General features: G+C 40.8%; 1 protein-coding gene and 1 long non-coding RNA gene across 2 annotated transcripts in view; both read right to left on the reverse strand.

Moving 5' to 3' along the window:
* Positions 1 to 21,366, reverse strand: part of FBXL7 (F-box and leucine rich repeat protein 7) — a 369,381-nt gene that overhangs the window by 72,502 nt on the left and 275,513 nt on the right. The window lies entirely within an intron of this gene.
* Positions 18,099 to 19,541, reverse strand: LOC116587055. The gene is made up of 3 exons (XR_004284282.1): positions 19,530 to 19,541; positions 18,455 to 18,457; positions 18,099 to 18,262 (listed from the first exon to the last, which is right to left on the reverse strand). It is a non-coding gene; the product is annotated as an uncharacterized LOC116587055 (long non-coding RNA).

A 21,366-nucleotide genomic window follows, 5' to 3' on the forward strand; every position in this document is an offset into this window, starting at 1 on the left:
TCAGATCACCCTCCCCCAAAAAGAAGATTGACATCTGGCAATCTCTAGTGAGGGTAATTTACAAAAATGCTTTGTTTTTAATCAGGAGAGATTTTAAACGCTTTCTACTTATTCTAAGATAGCTCCTGAAATCTGAATTCGCCGAGACATGAGGAGACAATGAAAATACAGAAAACCTGGTAGAAAAATGGGTAAAGTATGTGAGGGAGGAAGGTCATAGCAGAGAAAAGGGGAGTGTCCAGCAAGGCATGAAGAGCCCTTGAGCAGCAAAATTCTCTGGGAAAACCAGAGTTTTTAAAGAATGAGAAAAATCACAGCAAAGGAAAAACAAAGAAAGGAGAAGAATCTTAGGAAGTCCTGATAAGCAGTTCATAAAAGGCAAAATATGGCCCACTGGCTCTACATGTTTCAAAAACAAATGGACAAAAATAAATTTGTAATTATGGTTTTTTAGTAATAATCACTGTTTTCAATACACCCATCGATAAAGCTATCTCTATCTATAGATTTTAGGGAAGAAAATCCAGGTTAAAGGTAACGATTTTCCACACGGTTTTTAAGTCCTTTAAAGTCTGTACTAGAAAGTGTATTGGGGAAAAAAGACAGGGGGTTGGCAAAGACCCTCCAAGGATGACTAGTGTTTCAAATGCGCTGTCAGGTGAGAATAGATGTCCGTACAGGAAGATGGTCTAGGTTCCAGGAATACACTCCGAAACCAAGAGTAAAAAGGATTGCAAGCAAGAGGTATAGTTAGCAGAGCCAAATGTAGCGGAGACAGGCACTGAGCTGGGAATGCAAATCCTTGCAGGTTTTTAAAATTCAGCATTGAGAATGGTCCCCATTCATGGTATGCTTGTCTGATTCTATGTTAGGACGAGCCACAGCCACAGCAGGGGCAAGCCCACCCACATGCCTCTCCCCTACTCCAACACCCTGGACTAAAGGGACTGAACAGCTGTTTTTCTTCATGGCCTAATGACACAATTCATTGTGCACCTTGGAAATGTCAAGAGGAGTGAGCATCTCCCTTGTATTCCCAAACAAAACTCACTTATCTATTATTCATTTATCCTTTTTTGTCTTTGTGCCAAGTGATTAAGTTTCAAAAATCTCCAAACCACCCCCCCAAAAAAAAAAACCAACCCAAAACTACTCTGATCCAAGAGCATCATAAAAAGCCACCAAGGACAGTCTGTATCCAGGAACCCACAGCCTTGAGAACAGCAGCTGTGAGATGCCGACCTTGGATCCCCGACTTCCCACCAAGTCAGTTTCAAGGAGGATGCATTCGGTTCTGGGTCTTTGCCTGACTTGACTTCTAGCCATCCTTAGCTCTCATGATATCTTAACACTAATCACAATAATAATACTTACTGAACAGTGATTAGGTAATAGCTTATCTGTAGAGGGTCGTCTCAATCAGCTCTATCTCCAATTTGGCTCAATTTCCTTTTACTGGATTCAATCTTAAGCATGCTTGTCTTAAATGTCAATTGTAACCAAACATAAACGTCTTGTTCAAACAAGTTTATCTTCACTAAACTTAATTGTAGTCTCTGATTAGCTGTTTGGAAGTTAAATAAAGCATATTTATGGTTGTTGTCCCCGTTGATGGCTGTATATGGGCGAAACTGTATATCTCAGGTCCTTCAAAATGTCCTAGGATTTCTTCTGCAAACTTTGAAAAAAATATGTGTTACTTCTAATTTTATCCAATGTATGCAGTTAAAGATAACTTGAGCGTTTGTTGCTTTTGAAAGGGTTCTTTCTATACTAAAAAAAAAAATAAAATTAAATTAAAAAATTTAAGTTTTCTTAACCGTAGTTGCTTGTAATTTCATAAAATAATATTGTTTATGGTATTTCAATTCGTGTTGAATTTTTAATTTGAATGTTATGATGGCTTCAGTCCAAGCTGGGTAAGTGCTCTAGATTTATAGTATAGGGTGAATGTTTGTGTCCCTCCCCAACCCCATCATGATTCACCGATTGAAATCTCCTCCCCAATGTGAAGGTTTTAAGAGGGATTAGCCTTTGGGAAGTGATGAGCTCCTGATGGTGGAGCCTTGGTGAATGGGACTGGTGCCCTTCTAAGAGAAGCCCTGGAGAGCTCCCTCACTCTTTCCTCCACGGGATGTTACAGCAAGAAGATAATCACCTAAGAACCAGGAGGCAGGCTCTGATCAGACACTGAATTTGCTGGTACCTTGATCTTGAACTCCCAGCCACGAGAACTCTGAGAATTAACTCCCAGTGTTTAAAAGCCGCCCAGTCAGTGGAATATGTATTATTCCATAGTCAGCCTGAACTGACTAAGACAACATGTCACCAAAACATGGAACATCTTAGTGTCCTAGATTAAGGACTGTTGTAATGTTTCAGCTTTAGACTAGGTGATTTTACAAAACTCTGGGTATTTGTCTGCTAGACAGAGGGAGAGATCTAAACCTGCAAAGTCTGGATGCCTCAGAGCTTTTTTCCAAGTGAAGTAGTGGAAGATACCAAGAGCTCACAAAATGTCCAAGGGGGGCAGGCGTGGTCCTGCCTGGACAAAGGATAAACATGGAGTTGACAGCTCATTTATCCCCGTTCTCCTGATGAGGATCCCCTTGTAGGTTCCATGACAGCATATAGTGGGGACGGCCCTGGTGAGTGGTTGACAGGAGGCTGGAAGCTGACACAGGCCAGGTTCCCTCACTCTCTGTCCCACAGCTTGCAGGGTGCCTTGGGCTCAGTGGGGGATAGCATATCACACGGTCAGAGACTCTCACTATCTCTCAAACCAACATCTCACTATTCTTCCTCTTTCCTATTTCATTCTAGTGCACTGCTCCTCACTGGGCTTGGGAAACACTGGACATTCTTCTACTTAGAAGCTTTGGGCTATCTGCTGCCTTTGTTGGGATGTACTCATCAAAAATGTCTACATGGCTCTTTCCCTTAGTCCCTCAGGGCTTCCGTAACAGAATAACAGAGAATGAGTGACTTATAAACAACAGAAATTTATTTCCCACAGTTCTGGAAGCTGAAAGTCTAAGACCAAGGCACTGGTAGATTCAGTGTCTGGCAAGGGATCACTTCTTGGTTCCCTTCTTGAGAAGATGGCTGTCTCCTTACCGTAACCTCACATAAAACAAAGTGTTAGGGAATTATCTGGGTTCCCTTTTACAAGGACACTTAACTCATTTGTCTCTGCCTTTGTGACCTATTTACCTCCCAAAGGCCCCCCTCCTAATACCATAACACTAGGGTGAGGATTTCAACATAGGAACCTGGAGGACCGGAAACATTGAGTCAGGAGCACTCTCCCACCTCATACAGGTCTTTACTCAAATGTCGCCTTCCTGAGGAGGCTGAGCTAGACCATCTTATTTAAAATTGCGACCTGCTTGCCTCCCATCTTGGTCTTCCCAATCAATCTCTCTTCACGTGATCTATCTTTTCTTTCACGTTTTCTTTTTCCTCTGTGGCACTTTTCATCTCCAAAGTACTATATAATGTTTCTCATTTACCCTGTCTGCAGAGCGCCGTCTGCCTGCCTTTGCCAGAATCCATGCTCCAGAAGAGCCAGGAACTTCGTTCGGTTCACTGGTGTATCTCAAAGTTCTGAAAACAATTTCTGGCACATAAGAAGTGTGCGATAAATATTTGATAAAAGAATAAATGAATGAATAAAATTGATAGACTACTGGGCAATGATAAGGACCGTGAGGGCAAAGACATCTGGATTTTGCTCACCATGATATCCTAAGCACCTACAATACTCCCCAGCAGCAGAGTATTGAATTTACTGAATGAGGGAATTGATGTTATTGGTGGGGGTGAGGGCATCTTAAAACCTATGTAAGTATTAGCAGAAAATAAATACCTTTGGGTCCAAATTGAAGTATTTTTGTGACCCAAGTTCTCATTAGAGTTCTTTAGCTACATGCATGTCATAAAATTACCCAGAGTGCTGTAAAGTAGATTATTCCAAAAAAACTCCAAAAGGCTACAGCTACTTCAGAAAAAAAGTCCTGACAAAGGTGACAGGATCTGTTATACAAAGCAAAAGCACATGACGATGATTCGTCCTGTGATGTAATATACAGGATTCCACTGCAGTATGAAGCCTCTCCATTCAGTGCTGTTTTCCTGTGTTAAAATAACCGATCACGGGCTTTGTGGTCAGACAGACCTGCACCAAATGTCTTCCCTACCACATCCTGGACTGGGTGATTCTGAGTCACTCACTTAGTCTGGTTCTCCATTTCCCGTATTTTAAAACAACACCCAATTCTTCAGGGTCATTGTGAAGCTGAAAATGATCACTATGCCCTCTTTATCTTTTGTCTTCATGATTCCAGTATTTCTATTACACATTATAATTGTATAGTTTTGCATAATAATAGTTACCTATTAGAATTCCAAATATGATTTTGTTTTCTCATCCAAGTTCTAACCACTAGACTGCTCTGTTCATATTTCCTTCTTGCATTTTACACACGAAACATACAGTAGAAAATGACATAAGAAATTAGAATTAAAATACAGACCATTTCATTTCTTTCCTGAGTGCAAATTTAGCTGGTGAGAGCCATGATTGGTTATTAATGCTGGCTTCCTTAAAAATTATAGCATTATATCAGAATATTTACTAAAAGGGCAGACCAATGCCTCATAAGTCACCCACTATGTACATTTGAAAGAAGCTAATGGTATGTATCCCTGATAAATCATGACTTGATTACCAAGCACGATGACCATTAAAAAATGTAACTAGTTTACAGTGAGTGGCTTTGCTCCATTACTTAGAGATATTTCTTATTGAAATGTAATTAACATTTAACTTCTGGAATTCAAAAAAAAGCAAATTAGTAGTCAATGAATTTGCTGATTTCTCTGTTGCCTACTTAGGTCTTTACATCTATCACTTGCATGATGTAAATCTTATTGAGAAAGGAGTATTTCTGCCATCTGCATAATTCCAGAAGACCAGGCTTTCAGCCTCAAAGCTAGAAAACACACACTGTTAGGGTAAATGGGGGTCTTGAAGGACTGAGCATTCTGATCGGTTCACACAGCTTCTAAGTGTTGAGCCATGATCTGAATTTGAAAGAGAAGCCAGTTAAGGTCATAGGATTCAGAATCAGAGAGCTATGCATGTGAGGTTGGCTGGCATGATTCTGGTCCACCAGATTCAGAACAGCAATACTTTTATCTGTCTTATGTATGTGTCTTTCATGGAAGACAAAAATCTTTTTACAAAAATCTATACACTATTTGCGCCAAAGTATAACTTTAAAAATTAAAAAACATGACTTTCATATAAATATGGAATAAACAAATGAAAACATTTTCTTTAACTTTTTAAAGGGAACCAGCAAGATGGATTCAAGAGAGAACAAAATTATATAGGTGGAGAGAAAATAATTTTGTAACAAGATTTTTATCAGATGGACAACTGGGCAGTGTTGTATGGGGTAGATATGTTTTCTGCAGACAGGAATCATTTGACTGGACAAGAATGTACACATTAATATAAATAATTTCACAGAATCTAGGATTTTAGTCAATAATACCTGTGAGTCAAATGAAGTGATATTTCCTACCAAGTATATACAATCCTTGGGTGAACTTGTTAAACAGTGTTCCTATTGGCATCAAAATGATATGCTACCTCGCTTTGCCTTATTTCCTAGTATTGTAAAACTTTTCTTCACTCTTAGCAAATGTCTTCTTGGAAACTGAAGAGAGATTAATAAGTACAATGAAGATAAGATACTAATGTTTTATTTACAGATGGTCATTTTATAATTTATAAATTACCTAAATGGTGAAAACAGCACCCAGGTATTTCTGATGCAAGAGAGCACGACTGTTATTTTCTAAGAGTAGGGACCAGATCTTCCCTATAAAGAATGTTACCAAAATATACATTTTGAATGAAAATTATTATTTCAAAGTAGTTGAGAACATCATGAAAATCTTAGCATATCTATGCACTTCCTCTCAGACAGTAGTGAGAAGCAGATGCAGAGGAGGAAAAGTGACAAGTTGAAGGTGACATTATTGACCTGGATGGAAAGATAAACAAATCTCTTTTCACTGTTATAACCAACCTCCTGGGGCTTGAATATGGGTCTCCCTTCCTCATAGACACCAATGAGAAAATCTGGTCTAACTGGCAGCAAGTCAATATTAGGACTGGAAAGACTAGCCTTGTGTGGCCTTGCTTTAGAAAAGGAGACTTGCTGAAATTTAATTAATAGGGGAGATAGTGGAGCTGGCCTATTACAGCAGAGAAGAATAAATAAGCCACCAGGGACTCCTATAGATTTTGATCCAATCATTCCATGTATTGGATAAAGCCTTCTGAGATAAATTCTTGCTCGGCTCCTCTCTGCATTGGACAGAGAATTTTTTTTTCCTTTTTTTTTTTAAATTTAAATTCAATTAGCCAACATATAGTACATCATTAGTTTCAGAGGTAGAGTTCAATAATTCATCAGTTGCGTATAACACCCAGTGCTCATCCTATCACGTGCCCTCCTTAATGTCCATCACCCAGTTACCCAACCCCCACCCTCCTTCCCTCCAGGAACCCTCAGTTTCTTTCTTACAGTTAAAAGCTGACAGAATTTCTATAAGAGTGTTTATCATCCAAGTGTATTATTTTTCATTGTTCCACTTGCAAAAACTTCTTTAATTGAACTAGCTGTTCTCATGACAGTTTATCTGAGTGCCTTATATTAAGAAAGGTCATTGACTCAACACGAAATCAAGATGTTTTTCGATTATACTTCTGAGAATTATTCAAATACTTTTGAATACATAACTTTAAGCTGAGGTATAACACACTGATGTTTATTAAGGAACAAATGATTTTCTTGCTTGACTTACTCCCTAGTAAATGTAATTTCTAGGATTTGTAAAAATAACCTTTAAACAGATATAACAAAATCATATTTTATGATATGACAAGGCTGCTACTCTCTGAGGTTACGGCTTCTCTGATCCTTTGCCGCACTATTTAGGCTGCCCAGGTAGCTTCCTCTACGACCTCCCCTCAGAGAAAGAGTAATACCAAGGAGCTTCAAATAGGCTTTTGAAATTCATAGCAGAGACAACAGTCTTGAGGACTGGAATAATTTAAATTCACAAGAAAGGCTTGGAACTTTCAGGAGAAAGAAAGATGTGTGGGTTCTATTAACCAGAGCCTGTAATATTTAGAACATAGACTTTATCCCATAAATTCTGGAGCAGGGAGGGCTATGTTAAGATTGATAGCTGCTTTCTTACCCTGAAGGCCAGGGATTAGGGTGGAAAGGAGAGTAGGGATCCTGAGGGGTTGTGGATAGAACAAGGACCACGGACACCTGCAGAGCAAGGATGATGGACCATCTCTTTGTAAATAGATGAGTCATGCAAAATATGGGGCTGCTATGTGTATACAGATGTTTATTATCTTCTTTCCTAATGAAAGATGTTATATGCATCCCAGCCTCCCCAACACCCTTCTCTTTGACAGCTCCTGCCGCACCATCCTTTAAGAATTTACATTGTTTTCTGCAAAGGGAGTATTCTCACTGCCCTCCTTAACGCAGCCTGTGTGTGATACTAGAACGATGTGTCCTAGAATGAGTTCAGAGAACACAATTTGAGAAACAGACTTCTAGACTCACCCTGCACAGTAGCCTGTTAGAGTTTTTATGAGTTCTGTGTGGGACAGGAAAATGTCTTAGTGTTTCCTAGGATATCTGATCATATAAAAATCCATTCAAACACATGTCTCTTTCCCAGGAATTAGGCTGATATCCTGTGAGGCCATTGTTCCTTGAATTGTACTTTGGGGGAACACTAGGCGAGCTCCGTGGGTGTGGGGTCAGTGTGTCCTGGGGCTACCTCCTGACTTAGATTCTGTTCCAAATACTACTGAGCATTGTTGATAGTATCAGGTGAGACTGTATCATGTACAATGTGCAGGATTGCACATTGTACGCCTCCATGAGAAGGCACCCTGTCTCCTCCCTTACATGCCCTTTCTTACATACCTACTGCTGGAAATGTTCTGACTCATATCCCCAGCTCTACATCTTCCTCACCCTTCAAGCTTGAAGGGCCACCATCTCCAGGAAAGGTTCAGCTAGTCTTGACATATAATCCTCCTTGAGCTCCAAGAGCATTTTGGTTCACTTGAACTGGGAAGAATCTTAAAGGTCTCTAGTATAACCAACCAGTCTTTTGATTGCTGGTACTAAAAACACTCTGCCATATGCGATCATTATCATAAGTCTATCTCCCTCATAGACAGAAATTTCCTCAAAGAACAATATGTCAGATGATTTTATCTCGGAATCTTATGCATCTAGAAAGAATCTTGGCTAGAGTAGGCACCCACTTGTCATTTGATGGATGGAAGGGATTGCTGGGAGAGGGAAGCAGGGACTAAAGGGGAGACACTTAACCAATATAGATAGTACATCAGTCAGGATGAGCTAGGCTGCACCACAGTAACAAACAGCCCCAGAGTTCACAGTTCTAACAATAAAGCCTCTATCTTGTTCACGCTACATGAGGTGAACTGGTAGTTTTATGCCAGTCATTTCCCTCTAAGATCCAAGATGCTACCTGGAACACTGCTTATTGATGTGGCAGAAGGAGAAAGAACTGTAGATGGTTGCCTCCACTGTAAACTGCTAATGATCCAGCCCACTAACTGTGCCATCAGCTCTGTTCAGAATTCTTCGGCGAGAACTAGTTACATGGCTGGGTCTTGTGCAAGCCTCTTCTTTTTGCTTATGATCACAGCCAGTGTGTAGGAGTCACCTCCTCTGGATATCTCACCTGTGACCTGAACAAAGTGGGTGTACCCTCTGTATCCCTGTGTGGAGGATGTTGCTGAAACACAAGATGTAAATAAGCTGTGAGTGAACCTGGAGACTTCAGAGAACCACCTTGCAGAGCTGGAGGAAGGAACTATGTTCTGTGTATTGTCATTTCTGAAACGTTCTAAAAAAAAATTATTTTTTTTTTTTTTTTGGTGGAAGTAAGCATCACCTTAAAACACAGAGAAGAGGGCAAAGTCTGTGGCTATGGTGTTCCCAGGTAAATCAGCATATTTGGTTTTTTAGGAATGGATCGCTGTTGTGAGCAGAGAGGCTCTTCTGATGTTTGGGGTGAGCAGATTGGCAATTCTGAATCGTAGATGACATCCTGAAGGGAGACAGACCACTGTGTGCTAAGAAACAAGCACAGGAACCCCTGGGCAGAAGAAGAAAGTGTGAAGAAACAGATGGCTTGGCAGAGAAGGCAGACTCAGATGATTTTGAAATTTTACTTTGGTCTTGCCTCATTCCCAGGTTAAAGAAGGAAGAAAACATTGTCTTTCTTCTCAGCTCCCGTCCTGAACCCAGGAATCAGGCTGATAACTTCTGTGTTCAAGGCTTGAATAATGGTGTATGGTCTACTAATTTATTTAGTTTTCATGTAGGAAAAATCTTCACATTCTTCTTCAAGAAGAATTGAATGAGGAACCGGGTTTTGAGGGATTTCTGCATTTTACTATAGTAGAGTGTTATGTGCTTTGTTCAACTCCAGCAGACACTTCTTTATTTCCTCATTTTATTTTATTACTTTTTTATTGAGGTATAATTGACATATAATATTATATTAGTTTCAGGTGTACAACCTAATGACTTGGTATTTGTATAAAACAGATACTTACTAAAAGAAATCTTATCAGTACCTTTTATGTTATTTTATGTAGGGCCCACTTATTTTGAACAATGAGTTGATGTGGTCATAATAAAGGCCTTAGATTATATCATTGAAACCAATAATTCTAGAATCAACACAGAGAAATGATGGTGGCAGGAAACCTGGACTAAGGGTGACCACGGCATCTACTGACATTTCATGAGTGTTTCCCATGTGTCAACTATGGTGTCTCATGTCTTATGTCTACTTATTTAACCCTCAGGATTTCCCTACAAAGTACCTCTTTATCCTTCTATAGGAGGTATCTCCATGTACCCCATTACGCTGATGAGGACAGTGAGGTCCAGAGTGGTTACACTGTTTGCTGATGTAACAAGAAAGGAATGGAGTCCAGGTTTTAGGTCAGGAAGCCTGGCTCTAGAATTTTCCTGCTTCAACACCTGCCCCATCCCCGTGTCAGTAACGTGACTGAACGAAAACATGGTGTTGAGCTTCTGAGCACCCTGGCAAGGGTGAAAGCACATGGAGCTCCCCCACTTCTCCCCACTTAACAAAGCTCTTCTCTCGTCCATTTGATGATCACCTCATCAAATCCTGCTGCACACAGTTACTCAGTCAGACAAGGGGTGGGCGAAGGCTGATCCCAACCCACGCCATAACAGCACCCGCCATGCACTACTGATTCTGGTTAGCACTGCAATCACACAGTATCTTATTAACAGTATTTGTGCTAGGGTTGCCATTGTGTTTCATCCTCTGTCCTCAGATTCTGAGAAAGAGCTAGAGCCTAGGGCTGAGAACTTCCTGGTTCATTTCTCTGGGTGTGAAGATCAGAGGAAAGTTGGCCCTAAGAGTAAGGAAAGAGGGGATGCAGGAGGGAGCCCCGCTTGGGAGAAGCTGTATTGGGCTCCAGAGGAAGCATTAGGAATTGGCAAACACCCCACTCGCCCTTGGGGCAAAGTTGAGAGTGAAAAAAACAGGTTCCAAGGCCAACACGTGGCTAAGAAACATAATTTAAAAAATGTTGAACCCCCTTTATAATCTAGGATCTGTAGTTAACACAATAAGCTAAATCATGGAAAGAGAGGTGGACCCCAGTTTAGTGGGGCCTGAGGTTTGCACAATTTGGAGGTCTTCTTTCAATTCGGAGAAGAAAGGAGATTGAAGGACTGAAGTCTTACCTGACTATGGTAAAATACCCTATTTTTGCAAGTTTTTCTGAAACCTATGTGAATACATTTCAAGATGTCTCCCAGGATGTTGGAAGGCCCCAGGTAGGGGTGGGCCCTGAAGCAAAAGCCTCTTGGCTTCAGGATAATATGGCTTTGCAGGGGAGGGTCTTAAGCAGGGAGAGCTATGGCGAGAAACTATGCTAAACGAGGGCACCTTCACTCGTTTGTCAACCCAACATGTAACTCTCTGGACAAGTCTCAAGACATCAATGATTTTGATTTTGATTTTATTTTAAATTACCAAAAATAACCGTATTACACTAACAGAAAAGGGGAAACCTAAGCACAACCAGTTTTTAGGTTTTTTTTACAAGGGAAATATCCAAGTGCCACATACTATTATTTTTTCTAAAGAAACAATAATATTTCAAAAGCAAACCTTGATGTTCAACTTTCCAACATTATGGTTCCACTATAGGATAACAATTCATATATTCTTAGGAGTACTTCTAGGAAATACAGACTGAGTGTCCACTGGCAAACTTATCTGCCGACTGGTGAATTGAATTTTAAAGCAAAGAGAGCCAATGTTATTAAAATGAAAATAATTACATATGATTCAGAATCCTAAATGATTACCATATGTTACTTGGGTGACTCCCAATGTTAGAAAAAAAAGCACAAATGAAAAAAAAATCCATGTTTTATTTTTAACCCTTTATTTCTTGAATTGGTGTTGAAACATGGATTTTAAATACACTTGAACACCAGGTGCAAACTTTTCAAGAGTATAAGAAAATTTTTTTAAAAATCTACAAATTTAATATTTTTTGCAGTTACAAATTTCTAGGGTTAAATGGCTTAGCAAACAGACAAACAAAAAATTGCAATCAATGAGCCACCTTAAAAAGATCAAAGACAATTACTGTGATGACAAGGCCAAATAGAAAGAACTTAAGATGGCTCTGAAGTTTGGAGAGTTAACTTAGGGTCACTCTTAAATAACGATATGAAAATGTCCCGTTACTTACTGAGCTGGTTAATGCAACTGAAGAAAGCAAGCTCTATTAAAACCCAATAATCCATGGCAATGGCCCAAGTTTCTGAAGGTCATGAATCACTATTTAAATTAGTTATATTACTAACAATGACTTCTTCTCATATTTCATTTTTTTGCTATTTCATTAAAAAGTCTAGTAACTCTAAATCCATATAACTCCTCAAATTAAAAAGGACTAAGCAGGTAGAAAAGCTAACATGAATGGGGTCCCCATGGCATTTTTTTGACCTCTTTCTCAGGTCCAATGAAGGTGTTTCTAGTCAGGTAACAATCTTCTGCTATCACTCTCTTTAAGAGAAGATGTGGTCCATATATACAATGGAGTATTATGCCTCCATCAGAAAGGATGAATACTCAACTTTTGCATCACCATGGATGGGACTGGAGGAGATTATGCTGAGTGAAATAAGTCAATCGGAGAAAGTCAATCATCTTATGGTTTCACTTATTTGTGGACCATAAGGAATAGTATGGAGGACATTAGGAGAAGGAAAGGAAAAGTGAACTGGGGGAAATCAGAGGAGGAGAAGAGCCATGAGAGACTATGACTCTGAGAAACAAAACTGAGGGTTTTAAGGGGAGGAGGGTCAGGGGAATGGGTGAGCCTGGTGGTGGCTACTAAGGAAGGCACGTATTGCATGGAGCACTGGGTGTGGTGTATAAACAATGAATCTTGGAACACTACATCCAAAACTAATGATATATTTTATGGTGACTAACATAACACACTCCCTCCCACCACCACCACCACACACACACAAGATTTCTGCTGTGATTCCTTTTGGCCTTTCCAACATGCCCGTGGCAGGTCAGAAAGAGACTCAACCCAAGACGACACCTGGTGCAGAAGGCCCACTGGACCCCCCAGACTTTGAGAGATTGGTTCACTCAGAATTCCTGATCTACTTCTGGGCACCTAGCTCATTCATCACCTGAGCCTACAGGGCAAAAGTCCAAGAATCTGTCTTAAGAAGGAGTTCCTTGGAGAAGGCCCCTGCTGGAGGAGATTTACGCCTTTCTTTCGGTTGATGAAACCAACCCTCTACAAAATTACATTCCTAACCTTCAACTACGCTTTATTCATTCACTCAAGCTAGGGTCAAGCAGATTAAACCCAGGGCACCCAATTAAATCTGAATTCCAGGTAACAAATGGTTTCATAGGGTGCGTGTGTCCCAAATATCACACAGAACATCCTTGTAATAAACAAATGATGTCTAGTTTCCTGGAAAAACCAAATTTAACTGAGTATCCCACATTTTTATTTGCTAAATCTGGTAATGTTAACCTAATTGCATATTAATGACAGGCAGCGAAAGCACACACACAACACTGACCATGCCAGGCCCTTGTGTGTTTTTATGTGTTTTGAACTATTGCAACAACCTCACAAGGTAGCTATTATCTCTGTTTTACAGGTGTGAAAAGGGAAGCTCAAAGAAATAAACATTCTCACATGAAATCAAATACTTTAAACCCGGACCCTCTGATGTCTTCCTGTCACATGGTGGTGCGCAGGGCCAAGGTTTTCCATAGAAAACAGTTCTGAGCTGCTCGAACACAAGGACGGACGCTCAGTCAAGGTCCTTAACAATCTCTGGCACAGAGTACTGTTATATACTTTTAGTTTGGAAAATATGCACAGCAGGTGTTACCAATTGCCCACTGCGGCCATTAAAACACTCATAGAATATTGAATTTTAAGCAATTAAATTTTGGGTGAGCCTTCCAAGATAAACTGGCTATAATGTATGCCCCTTGATAGCCAAATAATTTGACCTGCTATTTGTTTGATAGAAACTATTTAAATGAGCCCCAGCAACTGCCAAAATGAAGATTTCTGTTTTAACATAAGCTCATGTACCATGTACCTCCTACATGTCAGATCTAGAAGAAAGACACATAAAGAAATAATTTAAATGCAGCACACTGGATGTTAGGGTACAGAAAGATCCAGTCGCTACATAAAATATCAAATTTTATTTTTATTTTTTTTTTAAGTAGTCTCCATTCCAATGTGGGGCTTGAACTCAGAACCCTGAGATCAAGAGTCATGTGCTCTCCTCACTGAGCCAGCCAGGTGCCCCATAAAATATAAATACGGCCCAGAGCAGGGCTAGCCATCTCAAGATTAGGGGATTACAAGAAGGCCCTCAAGGAGGAGATGTGGCTGACTTAGAGCTTAAAGAATGAGGAAGTATTCCACAAATAGGCAACTGGGAAGGTTGTTGTGGGTAAAGTCGACAGAATGAAACAGAGAGAACCTTGCTTATCATCATTAGGCAGTTGGATCCATCGCTCCTGGAGCACGTTCTCAGTGTAGAAAAATGAAGCCAAGGGCACCTGGCTGGCTCAGTCGGTTGAGCGTCTGCCTTTGGCTTCTCCCTCTCCCTCTGCTTCTCCCTCTCCCTCTGACCCTTCCTGTTGCTTGTGCTCTCTCTCTAAAATAAATAAATAAAATCTTAAAAAAAAAAAAAAAGAGGCCATAGGGAGAGCCCAAAGAAGAATGTTTGCCCGTTTGCAATGTCGAAACTACTATAAGGAACACTGTTATACTCTGTTATTTCAGGCCACTTGGCTTTTTTTTTTTTCTTCTTTTTTTTTTTAGAATTTACTTTTAAGTAATTTCTACCCAATGTGGGGTATGAACTTAAAAGCCCCAAATCAGAAGCTGTGTGGTGCACTGACTGAGCCGGCCAGGCAACCCCAGTCCTCTTGGCTTTTTAACACTCTTTTTTTCTGTTGCTGAAATAAACAGGCACAAGATTACGTCTTCCTGCATGGCCAACAGAGCAAAGAGAAGATCACAGAACACAGTGGGACTACCTTTCCTCACCCTCTACTTAAAGACGGAAATACGTATGTTATAACCGCTGTTTTCTCTAAATACTAAAGTCTTAAAATCTCATCTGCTTTTTGTAAGAGTTTCTCCACTTTAGACATTCAGTATTAAATGAGAAGTCTTCAAAGTATTTTGAAATGTACATTCTCTGTAGTATTTTCAACGGTTGGTTTCTAGCTAAGGAGTAGGAAATAAAAACTTTGCAAAAGGATGGACTGATGCAGGTGTCAATCAGAGCAGAAATAATGAAAAGTGTTGACTTTGGCACATTTAATTTTACTCTCAAGACAGTCTTATTCTACGCTTGGCCCCTGGTAACTAAAGAAGAAATGTGAACCTTGTCCTTAAGCTTCCACAGCACCTTTCTTGCCATTTTAAGTTCAAGGAAAGTTCTATAAGGAGGCTAGGATCATGCACTTTAGGCAGAGAGCAATGAGCACTGGGCTCGGAAACAAAGACCTGAGTTTGCTCTTGGTTTTGTTTCTTACTAAGACAAGTTATGAACTGCTGAGTTTCTCTCTTTTTTCATCTCCACAAAGGGACAACTGAGGTCAACAATTGCTACAATCCCCTGACTGTAATTCTACTTCTATAACTTACTTTGTTAGATGGACCTACTTTTTACTTATTTGGATTTCAAATCTTTTGTGTGAGAGATTTAGTAAAATTGCAGGGCATCTGGGATAGTATCTAGAAAAAAAGATGCTAATGCTTCCCCCTGACCTGAATGGATAAAAATTCAGAAATTAGAAAACATTTAAAATAAATTTTCCAAAGCTTTGTATTTTGCAACAGGAATTGGAATACATATAGAAATGGAACATGTCTAAGTCATTCAAATACATGTGTGTTCCTTCCTTCCCTTGGCTAGAGTCCAGGGAAAACCTCAAACAATTCTAAATAAGTAAATTGCAAAGTAAATAGTTAGGAGTTGTAAGATCTATTCAGTATTTTACAGCAACATATGTGGTGTTTTATTGGATCGAGAACTTCTATTCCACATGAAGTCATAGATATTTATATATATATATATATATGTATTTTTTTTACCAAATAAAGATGATTTTACTGGATCCAGTTCAGACAATAATAACATTTATGGGCAAATTCCAAATTTCCTTTGTTTTCTAGTAATCATATACAAATGAGAGTGGCCACAACAATTCCACAAATATATTTACTTCTGTCAGAAGTTGCATTAGCAAGCATACAAGAAAACATCGGAAAATAAACATTGAGAATTGGACTTTTAAGGCATCCATCATAGCTTATGGATTTTATTAAATAAATGCCAAAATAATTAAATTACTGCAAAATTTTAACTAAATGTTTATTATTTATTTTGGCTTAAAATTAAAAACCCCTGAAAGTTTATGATGTCTCATGTTCCAAAATTAATATATCTGATTTACTAAAATAAAAACATATCACAGTGAATTTGGTTCACATCTAAAACTTGCAGACGGGTTTTGACACTGCTTATGCCCCTTGGAAACTCTTCAGACTTCTCGCAACCTTGGTCCCACATCTGCAAAAAGACTGGGCTGGCAATTTTAAAAGCATCTTCAAGCCCTGAGAGTTTATGTATCAGGATAACAGCTTTCCAAACGTACTGCGAGGACCCAGGAGCTCTTCTGTTCCATGGATTGATTGCAAAGCTCTAACGTAAAAGCGAAAATCAGCCAGTAGGTGAGACTGCGTTATTTATAGATCAGGCCACACTGATCACAAGGGGCTCAGGGCGTTTTCTTGGAAAATGCAGAGGTTAGGAACGCCGACGAACAGCAGAGGGCGCCACAATCACAACCAAAACACGAGAAAAACTTGGGCATCCCCATCCAGGGCCAGGAAGTCCCCAGCCCTGCGTCTGAGAAAATGAGCCACAGCCAGGTGGGAACAAAACATTTTCAGGGTGTATTTGGGAAGCTGCCAATAAAAGTGATTTATATTTAGTCTCGGCAAGCGTTTCCACATTGAGGGCTATGATTCTCTTTCTCGGGTATCCTCTGGAACCTTTCGTTGTATTGGGCTAACGGGACATAATGAAAAAAAGAAACGAGGACTATGGTCCTGGGGTGACGGCTTTGTACCTGAATGGTCTCCGCGAAGCACAGATGAGGCTTCTGGGTCGCCGGCAGGCACAGGTCTAGGAGGTCAGAGGCCAGAGCAGGGCAGATTGGGGGAGTGGGGGGTGGTTGTGACAAAGAACTCTGGAACAGGGAGATCCACCACGACTGGGTCAGATAAGGGCAAATTTCCGGGCAACGGCTGCCTGCACTTCATTCACAGACCCCAGAGATTTAGGAATCCGGTGAGAGGTTGGAATCGAGGACAAAGAATGTATAATTGCAGTGTATTAATTACACTTGTCATATATCAAACTGTGTAGGGTCTGGTTTACTTCTAAAAAAGTAAGTATGAGGTTGCATATGCCTCCGAAACGCAAGCGCATTAGTTCCCAATAACAGGCTATAATGACTCTGATGCGCTCAGAGAAGTCATTAAAACAAACCAACGGTGATAATTGCTCCAGTAAGTATAAGACCGATTCAAGAATCCGCTAATGGTTATCCTCTCCTGATCCACAGCTGGACTCAGTGGAGTGTCCGGCTGTAACATACGTGTGTATATTCACCCACATGTGTACCAACACTTAACCGGGCGTGCACATTTACATGCGGAAAAGGAGGAACAGCTTATAGCAAAATGGATGTTCTTCCTGGGAAGACGTTATCAGTGTTATCTAGTTATTGCTACACTGGTGACATCGAGGCTTTTGAGGTTTGCTGGCCTGGTTTGGAATCCAGCCTCTACGGCTTACGTGTCCCTGGGGAGCTCACCCCATCTCAGTGGCTCAGTGGGGGAAGGGCAGCCCCCGCGTCAGCAACCCCTTGGGGGCTTGCTTGCATCACACATTCTCAGACCCCACCACCGCCCTCCTGAACCAGAAACTCTGGCCCAGCCATCTATTTTCACAAACCCTCCAGGTGACTCCTGGCACACGCCAGCATCTGAGAGCCACTGTTCCCTCTCAGCGTGCCTCGTTCTTCAGCTATAAAATGAGACAAATAGCGTGGCTGTGAGAAATCCATGAGTTGATACACGGATCGCCAGTGTTTAGAACAGCGCACAGGATGTGCTAAGCAACATGTAAGTATTGTTTCCTATTACTGTATCATCTCAGTAGCCGTTTAGAGAAAATAGAGTGAGGGGCACCTGGGTGGGCTCATTCGGTTAAGTGTCAGACTCTTGATCTCAGCTCAGGTCTTGAGCTCAGGGTCATGAGCTCAGTCCAGCCCTGCACTGGACTCCACACTGGGCATGGAGCCTACTTAAAAAGAGAGAAACAGAGAAAAAGCGATATCAGATGGAACGTTAATGCTATTTGGAGATACCCACTACAATGTGGACTGGAGAAATATCGAGGCTTCACAAACCAGGGCTTATAGGACTTCCCTAGGGAAGGAAAGAAAAATCAGGTGTGTTCATCTGTACTTTCTGCCCTAGCATGCTTTCTGAGAGGCATCATTGCGTTAAAGCTGGCCCACCTCAGACCCCATAGATGATTTTTACTGAGGTGGCCAAAGGAACTTGGCCTAAAATGTCATGTCTTCAAGTCCATTCCCAAGATGGAAGCCAATCGGGACTCCGCAGTTCCTCATAACTGAGAAATTAGAAGACCAGCTCCTTCAGGTGTTAGAAGGGTAAGGGGTAACTGAGGCTTCCCAGGCACTTTCAGCGTCTCCCCTGAAATCTCAAAAAAGTCAGCCCTGACTTTTTTGGTGGACACGAGTGAAGGCTGAGGAATCTCTTTGATCCTTTAAAAGTCTGGCGACTCGAAATCCCAAGTATCCTTGCCATTGGGAGACAGCATTCCAATAGCACGGCAGCTTACTGTGTAAATGCTATTACAGCATTTACTAATCCCGATCAACCACAGCGGGCTTTCTGAGGAGGAGCTGGTGATGCAGGCATCGGTATTTCCTAAGATCTCCTTAGATCACGTTAAGCTGCAATCGGGACGAGACCATAGGGCTGAGGACCCCATTCGAGTCCTGCGATTCATTCTCTCTTCCCCAGCCTGTGTGGGGCCAGGTGCTCCTTCTTGTCCAATCATCCTTCCTGAAGGGGCAAAAATCTGGAGCTACCACTAGATGTGACGGTGCGATCGAGTCCTCAAAAACAAAAGCAGGAGACCGAGAAGAGAGAGTTCAGTTGACGGGAAAATGGAAATCCACTTCCAGGGAGGAAGCCCACCAACATCCAGGAGACTAGCAGGTCTGAGGGCGACGAGAAGTTTCTTGTGTGGAGCTTGGCCCCAAAGGGAAGACAAGGAGGGAAAACGGCCCTTGAACTGTAGGAAGGGACATGGAGGGAAGAAGAGAGAGAGGGTGAGAGAGAGAGACTTCAAGAAGAGAGGGGCTGGAGTTTTTGTGACTAATAAGAGAGAGGAGAGACAGGCAGAGGGTAAGCAATGGAGCCTTCTCGGAGACGGAGAAAGGGATAGGATCCAGGATCAGGGGAAATGGAGGTACAGGAGCGGAGGTAGGGGTGGGCACCGATGAGGATGGGACGGTCGCCCGGGCAGCGAACTGTGTGGGGCTGGTGCCAACCAGACACCTGTGCTCTAGACGCTTTTTCCTATGCTGTCAAATAACGATCAAGGAGCTTCTAACACTGTGTGAAGGGATTTTGAGATTCAAGCTGGAGTTCATGCCCCAAATGAGCCAAGATACTCTGTTCTAGCAAGGAATACAAAACAACCCTAGCACTGATTTTTCGCTAGATTCCGAATAAACAGAGCTGGTTTATTTTCATTCTAGAATTCACTATGGGGCCAGGCTTCCCCTTCCAGTACTATTCCGAAAAGGAAAAGAAACCACCCGAAGAGTTTTGCTACAGGACATATCTTCCTCTTTCTATCCTTTCCGTTATCAGCCACAACAGAAACCAGGAAGGGTTGACTGCGCACCGTCCCTCTTCCTGAAGGAAAGACCCTTTTCGAAGGTTCTTTCGCCAGCTTTCGAACACAGATGGGGTTAAGTTGGGAACCACGTGGTTGGTGGCTCATGTGTGTTCTGTGTGTTCTCATGTGCGCTCTTCTGGTTCCGGCATCCAACCCAGAACCTTGAATTGGCAAACTGGTGGATGTCAAGCTAACCCAGCGTGACTGTGACTTTAACTGGGATCGTTTTAAGACAGTATCTGATATTAAAACATATATTATCTTTTACTAGGAACATGGCTTCCCTCCACTGGCCGTCGTTTTAAAACACCAGATTCAAAGTGAAAAGAAAAAAAGGTATAATTTTACTTTGTTTCCAGCTTTTTAAACATGTTGAGATCACTCTTGGAATGAAGTACACAAAAGCTTAGCAATAATCATAATGATAACGTAATAGGTGTTTTTTAAACTTTTAGATGTCCAAACATCCAGATGTTTGGCCTTTGCTGAAGGTACCCAGATGACTGATTGCATTTTTTCAGTTTTCATACAGCTACAGGACTTCATGGAGCCACAGGCCTCAGAATTGCAACAAGGTAATTAGAAATCCAAATTACTCTCCTATCACGTAGGACCCTTGTGAGCAACCAAGGTCCACAGGCCAAATCTAGACCGACCATTTCTTTACGTATTGTCTCTGGCAGTGTTCACACTGCAAGGCAGAGCTGAGTAGTTATGATGCAGATTCTACGGCCTGCCATGCCAAGAATATTTACTACCTGGTCCTTTGTGGAAACCGTTTGCCAATCCTTTATGCAGATTCTCTCCTTTCCCTAGCTAATTGGCTTTCTGTGAATGTCTTTAGGATGTTATAATAAATCAGTGTACTTTAGATGCACATGAATGATACATGCTTCGAAAAATGAGAAAATGATTTTGGCCATTGTTCAGAGGTGAGCTTCCTGGAATTCAGTGGTTAGGCTGCCACTGGGTTATCCATCCTTCACCTTGGAAATCACCACATATTTCTTAAGAAAAGAGCTAACTTCAGATGCACAGGTAAACAAATTGCTAAAACATTTCTCACAGTTTCCATTTTTATAATTTTAAGTGACATAAATTACAAGAAATGAGAGAATCAAATTCACCTCGGTATAAAGACTTAAATCTTACCAAATTTTCTTATATAATAATTATTACTAATATGCTTATTTAATGACCAGTATTACATTTATATTTTGATATAGAAAGCTAATGAATAAAGAAAACATTTAAACTAAAGACGTTACTATTTTTTCTGCATCCTTTGAAACATAAAGTTCTGTAAGATTTACTTTTTTTTATCCTATTGTTTAATGAATTTTTTTAGAAGTTAAATTTAGCTACTTTTACTAGTCATAATTTGTAACAAATATGAATGCATGTTTACTGAAAAATTTTGCATTTCCAGTTCAGTGTCTAGCTATGAAAAACAAAGTGATTCTTCTTTCTTCATTAGTTAAAAAAAAAAAGGAAAAAAAAGCCACAGCAGATCTACTGTCTACAGATTCTTAGGTTCTCATTTGAACATGATCTGAGACTCTCTCCTGGTACAGGTAGTGCTTTGTCAGATTTTATCTCCCCATAAATACTAGACACCTAGTATTTA

This window comes from Mustela erminea, chromosome 3, assembly GCF_009829155.1.
Source record: "Mustela erminea isolate mMusErm1 chromosome 3, mMusErm1.Pri, whole genome shotgun sequence".
NCBI classification, from domain to species: domain Eukaryota; kingdom Metazoa; phylum Chordata; class Mammalia; order Carnivora; family Mustelidae; genus Mustela; species Mustela erminea.